Source organism: Brassica oleracea, chromosome C3, assembly GCF_000695525.1.
Source record: "Brassica oleracea var. oleracea cultivar TO1000 chromosome C3, BOL, whole genome shotgun sequence".
Classification (NCBI taxonomy): Eukaryota; Viridiplantae; Streptophyta; class Magnoliopsida; order Brassicales; family Brassicaceae; genus Brassica; species Brassica oleracea.
In genome coordinates, this window is record NC_027750.1 from 36,245,648 (window position 1) to 36,254,089 (window position 8,442).

Below are 8,442 nucleotides of genomic sequence, written 5' to 3' on the forward strand. Positions count from 1 at the left end.
TTCCTCGGAATATTCCGAGGGCATATCTCCTCGGAATATCCCGACGGATACACTTCCTCGGAATATTCCGACGGCAAAGGTTTCTCGGAATATTCCGACGGCCAAAGTTCTTCGGAATATTCCGATACCTCTTTTCTCTCGGAATGTTTCAGAGGACCGTTCCATCGGAAATATCCGAGGAGATACCGACGAACAGTCTTAGGGAATGTTTCTTTGGAATGTCCTCAGAATCTTTAATTCTCGGTATTCCCTCGGAATTTTCCGAGAAAATTTCGAAGAAATTTTATTTTCCGACGAGAAATTTTCGACGACCATTCTCGTCGGTATGTTCTCGGAATATCGTTATTCCAAGGACGTACCGACGATATTTGTCGTCGAAATACCGGTGTTTTCTTGTAGTGTGAAAAGATAAACATTGGGAGGATTTTTCGAGGTCGAGGAGTGATCATGACACTTCATGCTGAGATCATGCATTCGCAATCATCCACGTGGCGGAGATGTAAATGGGTTTGGTCGTCAACCATAGGATATGGGACCCACGTTTCTCTCTTCCTTTGCCTTCATTTTGAGTTTCTTGTACCTTTGTATGTACCCAATTCCCTCGCATTATTACCCTCTCTACTAGTATTTCTTTTTTTATTTTGTATTTATGAATTTTAATAAATTCTCCGTTATTATATAATAGAAGTATTTAATTTCGATACAAAAATAATCTGTTGACAAACAACCTTTTTGCAAACTTACATTTCTATTAACTTTGGATATTAATAGCTCTGAAATCATGATTTTAATTTAAATGTAAGATAAGGGATTTAAGCATGTATGAAGAAAACTTTAACATTGATCAATCTTTCTCATACAGCCCCCCTCAAGTAGCAGTCAGTGGCTTTCCTTTTAAAATTGAGATCCACACAAACTCAAAGACTGCCCAAAAGATTGAGAATTCAATTTATTTCTTGGCTTTGGACCCACTCTTCTCTCTTAAAATAATCGATACTCCGCTCTTGTTTGCTTTAAAATTTGAGTTATTATAGTTATTATTGTTTTAACTGTTATTAATTTAAAAGCTTACTAAGGAATTCATCAGATGAGTTAAAAAAAGAGAGAGCATAGCAGTAGGCATGCAGCCCCCAATGAATAAGAAGAGTGTGTGGGTGCTCTCTCCTCAACTTTGCTTCAGATTTCTCCAAGGTTTTAAAATCAAATAATTGTTTCTATATTAATAAAAATATAGACTGAATATTATTATTTGAAGGGTAGAATAGTCACTGAGGAGTTTGGACTTTGGAATGATCTATTGCTCACTTTGAACTTTGGAATGATCTATTGCTTACGCTTACGCACGCACATGCCCACGCCACACGCGTGATCAAGAGATCTTTGTTCTTTCTTAGTTTTTCCAATTTCCTCATTAACAATCAATCAGTATATCTTTCCATAATTTCATTAAGGTTTAAGATATAATCATTTATGTTATAGTATCGAGTTACTGTTTGCATTTATTATATTAATGCATTAAAACAAATCGAAATTTGGAAAGTTAAGGCGAGTGTTTACTGTTTAGCGATCCGAAAGTATATTAAACATACACTGAATTGAATTTAAATTCATTTAGATCATCGTGGACGGTTTGACTAATTTTATAAAGTAATTTACTGTTGTATTGGCAAAAAAAACTTGATTTTACTTGATTGAGATATAAAACAATACAGTAATTATACAATTGGATTGCTTAAGAAAAAAAACAAAATTAAGAAAAGTGATCGTATCAATACAATACTAAAATACAAATATAAGCCATGGAGATTATGTCCACGTAGGATATAAAAATCAACCAATCAAAAAATCCGAAGTTATCACGTCATCTCATTTATTTTTTCGTAAAAAATGAAAAAACAATGCGAAGGAAATGATCGAACTTGAGTTAGTATGACATAAATATAGGACAGTTACCACTAAGCCATTGAAACTTTCTTGGACACATATACAAGAATCACTAGGTATGTAATCAGAAACTCTTACCTACAGTTACAATAATATGAATTCAACTTTCAAGACTCCGATACTTTATTTTGCAAAAAAAAAGAAGTAATTGACTAAGCTAATATATTTTTTGAAAGTGTGAGAACATTGACAAATATGAAAAAACATAGATTTTTGTTTTCGTGACAAAGGTAAGAATTTTTTAAAAGTAAGTTTAATATATAAATTTTCGTGACAAATATGAAAAAACATAGATTTTTGTATAATTTTGACAAAACAACTCAAAACATAGTTCTCTAATGTCTTAATAAAATATTATTTAAGGGTGCAATAATTAAATATATCAATTCAATAAATTTTGTAATTTTATAGACAAAACAATTACACAACAAATTTTGAAACATTTGTTTAACCTATCGATTTCATTTCATGAGAATCCAACTAAACAAGATAAAAAAACAATTAGATTTACAAATATTTAATTACCATTTTATTCAATTTTGATTAATTTCAAATTGTAATAATGTATCTTTTTGAAGTTACAAAAAAATAATGTTCTTTCTTTATTACACTAGCATTATATATATATATATTCTATATACACAAATAAATATAATATAACAACATAAACTTGTTTTCCCCGATTCATATGAAAACTTTTTAAGTTATCCACCAAAGCAAATTAATTTAATCAATCAAATTGTTAGAATACAACAAATTAATATATAATTTTATTTTAAATTAAATTATTTAAAAAGTGTATTTTCATTAAAAACAAAATAATAAATAAGTAAAACTGATTTGACGGTAATTTTTATGACATATATATATATATATCAATTCTGTGAAGGAAATAGAAGCTTAATATGAAAAAAAAATCTTAAAGACAAAAAACTCTAAAAATTAACAAAAACAAAACTAATAAAAACTAAACTATGATATCACTTGAAAGCTTCTTAGACAAAACTAATAAAATTTTTAAGCGGTAATTAGACAAATTTGATTTTGTTTGCCTGCCAAAAGTTTATTATTAATTAGCATCAGTTATTTCAAGATGTTTAAGAAAAGATGGACAAAAGAATAAGATGGACATAAATGATATACGAACTATGAATAGTACTTTGTAAAGCTGACTTAGATAACACATCTGCACATCCATTTCTAGTCCTTTTTGATGCCTAATCAATTTCTTCAGAGCAGTTATTCCACAAAGAGATCGTATGAGATATTGTTTTGATATTCAGATTTGTTTCTTGACTGTTAAGAAGATGGATAACTGTAAAAATGTTTTCTATAACTGAGTCCCCAATATGAGATAAGTTTGTTTAAAAAGTAAATAATTTCATTTTTCTTATATTATATAATAAATATATATTATTTACTGATAATAAAAATATAGTTATTCATCTATCACAAATATCTATGCAAATATGTGAATCAAGTACAATAAACAAACAACATAATGATTTCCACAAAGAAAATTTAAAAAATATATTTATGTCATGTTGTCTTATTTTATATTCTTTAAATAATGTAATACAATATTATACATTATTTTTTTAGAATTGAGAAATACATATAATATCTTTAAAAAATCTAGTTATATTAATAAGAGAGTAGTGATTCAATGTAATATCATCAATAAACTAAGTGAAAATTAAATACTAAGGTATCCTTTTTATCCTTTATTTGGCTACGCCTACATGTAACAACGATACAACTCAGCTCACTTCTGACATTTTTTTTATTATAGACCACATATATCATATAAAGATAGTAAACTGACTCGAATTCTTCGTCTTGCGCTTTGTTGTAATGAGAAGAGTTACATTACATACACTAACGCACCAAACGAGGTAAAATAAGTTGTTGATATTGTCAGGTTTTTCATTTTTACTGGCTTTTATTAATATCTGGAGAGCAGATTAGTCAACTGACTTATCAAAGCTCCATGGTCATGTGTGTAGCATCATATCAACGAATCAAAAGGAACTCTCCAATTTTCAAGCAGCGCTCAAGTGAATGAGGTCAGTTGGAGAGATTTAACTCTTGTTATCTGTTTTTTATCTTCTCTTAAGGAAAGATCATCAGTTCAGTTGTATGTGTCATGTTGGCTGCTTTTCTTTTTCTTTATCGGAAAATATCTTAGTGTTTTAATGCTTCAAATTGTGATTGATGCTGCTTTATTGAACCGCCAAAACCTAGAAATGGAAAAGCTAGTTATAAAACAAGGGATTATCACAAATGATTTCAGTTATGTTTGATCGGAAAACGGTATAGAACGAGAGAACGTTCGGTTTTAGAAGTGAGTTTAAGCAAAAACGTCTTATTAATGGTCGGAATAACGTTTTGTCGGTTACAAGGTAAGGAAATGCGTGAAAGGAAATGTACCGGAGCCTCGAAGGCTTTGCCGGAGAGATACAGCAAGGCGAGATAACAAAGGTAAAACCCTAATCTAGCCGCCAAGTGTGTATCAGTGATTTCGGATCCCTCTTACGTTACTTCTCCCTCACCTTGTATAGCTAACCTCGCGCTCTCCCATGACCTAGTTTGCATCGTCTTCGTGGGCTTCTAACTCGCTGGGCCGAGAAGCCCATGCTGTCTCGGGGAGCCGTTTAGTCGGGGACGCTTAGCCGAGGAATCGACCAAAAGCTCTCCCATGTTACGTCGAGAGACACGAGCTTTGAGCCACCACGCCGAGCCATTGTTCCGTCCTACGTGGGCCGGGCCGTCTGTTCTTCAGGCCTTGAGGGATGGTCGAATTCACCCTCTACAGTAAGTCCCCCCAGTTCATCGAGATGAACGTCCTGTTGAACTTGATACATAAATGATATATGAACTATGAATAGTACTTTGTAAAGCTGACTTAGATAACACATCTGCACATCCATTTTCAGTCATTTTTGATGCATAAATTCAATTTCTTCAGAGCAGTTATTCCACAAAGAGATCGTATGAGATATTGTTTTGATATTCAGATTTGTTTTTTGATTGTTAAGAGGATTGATAACTGTAAAAATGTCTCCTTCGAATATGATATGTCTATAACCGAGTCCCCAACATCAAACAAGTTTGTTTAAAAAGTAAATAATTTCATTTTTCTTATATTATATAATAAATATATATTATTTACTGATAATAAAAATATAGTTATTCATCTATCACAAATATCTATACAAATATGTGAATCAAGTACAACAATCAAACAACATAACGATTTCCACAAAGAAAATTTAAAAAATATATTTATGTTATGTAGTCTTATTTTGTATTATTTAAATAATATAATACACTATTATACATTATTTTTTTAGAATTGAGAAATATATATAATATCTTATCCGCGCGTAGCGCGGTTAAAAAATATAATTCCAATAATACTAGATGATAACATTTTTGAAATATATTCGTATTTAAAATATATAAACAATATAAATTTTTGCAGATTTAGTTTGGGTTTTGGTTTGGATAACCTATTTATTTATTTTTTCAAAAATTAAAATTCATATATACTTTAAATTTTTCAAAATATAAAAATAATATATAATATATAACATATAAATTTGAATAATATATGTCAAAATACTTAAACTTAACATATAATTTAGTTTAGTTTAAATATTTGGATAGAAAAATAGAAAATCAATAGATATTTAAGTAGTTTAGATATTTTAAATATCGTTTCGTTATTTTAAACATGTACTTATAACTATTTGTATATATTTTCGAGTATTTTGGACAACTTAAAAACATCTTATATATTTTATATATTTTTTAGATATTAAATTAAAAATAATTAATATATTTAAGTATATACATTTGGTTCAGATATATTCGGATACCCGAAATATTTCGGTTCGGTTCCAGTACTTCTCTAGTTACCAAAATTTTGAATCCATTCGGATATCTAACCAATTTTGGTTAAAATTCAGTACTATTTTTTTGGATCGGGTTTGGTTCAGTTTTTTGGATTTGGATTTTTTGCCTAACCCTATATTTTTATTGTAACAAAATTTTAAACGAAAATGATGATGGTTCATTGATTTTGGATATGCAACAATTTTTAAACCAAAACATATTTTAGTATGTACGTGGCTCATTTAGCTAATCATTAAAACATGTTCTAGTCCCATTTAAGGAAAACAATGGGCTGAACTTAAAAGACGTTACCATTTCAAATTGTCAATGAATACTTTCATATACTCGCTGCCGGTGTTGTGATGAATAGAAAGGGAGTTAGGGTTAGGAAAGAAAACTTGTTGTGCAATCCATGTTCTCGTTAGGTGATTTCAATAGCTTCTAAATAAATCTTCGTTGTATCGATCTCTTATAAGATTTTCTAGCAATATTAATTAATAAAATCTTACACTTGCTAGAGTAATCATTTGTTTCTCAATTAATATATAGGAGATTAGAATAATCACATAAATCAAAATATACCTCTTGTTTATTTACAATATTTTTATGGTTAATATATCAAACTAATCATTTTATTTATTTTATATGGTATATAATTAAATTTCAATGATATTGACATAAATATATAGTATATTTTAATATAAATATTTATTATTGAGACTTCCTACTCAAATTATTCTATTAACATTTGTATGTTTGATGTAACCAAAAATTTAAACCATTAATCCTAAAATTTTCGATGTGATATTTTAGATGCAAATGTCAAAATTAAAATAATAAGATCTCAATAATTTTTCAGTGCAAATTTAAAATGAGCATATTTATGTATTTTTAAATGGTAAATAGTCTAATTAAACGATATAAAAATAGATTTATATATATTATTTAATATGAATATCTACTAAATAAAATTCATATTAATACGATTTTATGATAATTTGTATCTTATTATAACAAAAACAATTAAGTCATTGATCATAAAATTTTCAAAATGAGATTTTTAACATTTTTTGTAATTTATAGTTTAAAAAAAATTAAAATATAACATATAAGAAAAAAAATATTTTGTATTAAATGGCTAATGTGATTGCTTAATTTCTTTTAACAATATAAAATTAAACAAAAATGAGAAAGGATACAAAAAATGTTATCAAATCTTTATTATTCATAATCATTAATTGTCATATATATATTAATCATATTAGGTAACACCATAGCTTTTATTTAAGAAAATAATACACGATTCTTATATTTTGGGTTAATATAACGTTCTCTATCAATTGGATTTTGGACCTACAAACTATTCAATTGATTCTTATGATGCCACGTAAGCCAAATTGACATTCTAATTAAGTGACACATCATTAAATTTTTTTTGTAATTAGTACAAAATATATGTTAAATTTTTTAAATGATTCTCAATTAATATATATAGGACACTGATATCTCGTGAACAAATGGGATCATATAAATTTAATGGTAATGGTTTGACTAAGATCACATCCCCGGTACAAACTAATCAGATTTAGTTAAACACATAAAAATAACATTTTTGGATTAAAAACCACCACTAAGATTGATGAATGTATGAAGAGTCATATTATCATTCTAACAAGTTTCCCTTTGTTATGAATGAATATGTTTCATATATTTTTTAAAGCTGTTGAGCTCAAAACAATAGAAAAGTAATTAGATTTGTAAAATTACGATTGCAAATATAAGACTCAACAACACAAGCAAAAGAAAAAGAAAAACTAACTAGGATCTAAACAAATATGACAAATAAAAAGGTGTACTAATTGTCTTCGATTAACAGGGACTACGTGGTGTTAATGATGGACACGTGTGAAATCTGTACTAACCAACAAAAGAAACAAACAGAAGCAATGAATCAAATCAAACTTTGTGATATTAATAATAAAGAAAGCCTTTATCCAATTAAGCTTTTAATTAATGGATGAGAGGAGAAGAGATTGGATATAGTTTCCGCTAATTCTTTGTGTGCAGTTAGGCATATGGGCACGGATCGGATATCCGGATTTTTTAAGGTATTTGTGATTTGTTTCGTATGTCACGGATATCTATTTTTTCGATTTGATTTGCTTCGAAAAAATACGGATATTCGAAAAAACATATATCCGGAAAATAAATAGATATTTGCGGATATTTACGAATACTTACGGATATCTCATATGTTTTGATTAATACAAATAATCTTAAAATTTTGATACAAATTTGTTTTGTAAAATATGTTTTTGCATGATATATATGATAAAAATTAAAAGAAGTTGTGAATCTACATATTTTATAAAAAATTTGAACTTAGTTAACAATTATAATAACACAAAACTTAAGAAAAAAATTATAATTGTCATAAATGTGTTTTCTTTATTTTATGTAATACTTTTATATAAGTAATAATGTGAATATAATTTATCAAATCATATGTTAAAATATGGAGACAATGTGGAAATTAATCCACACAATCTAAAGAAGAAACATTGTTTTTAGTTTCACATCACATATCATATCCAACATATA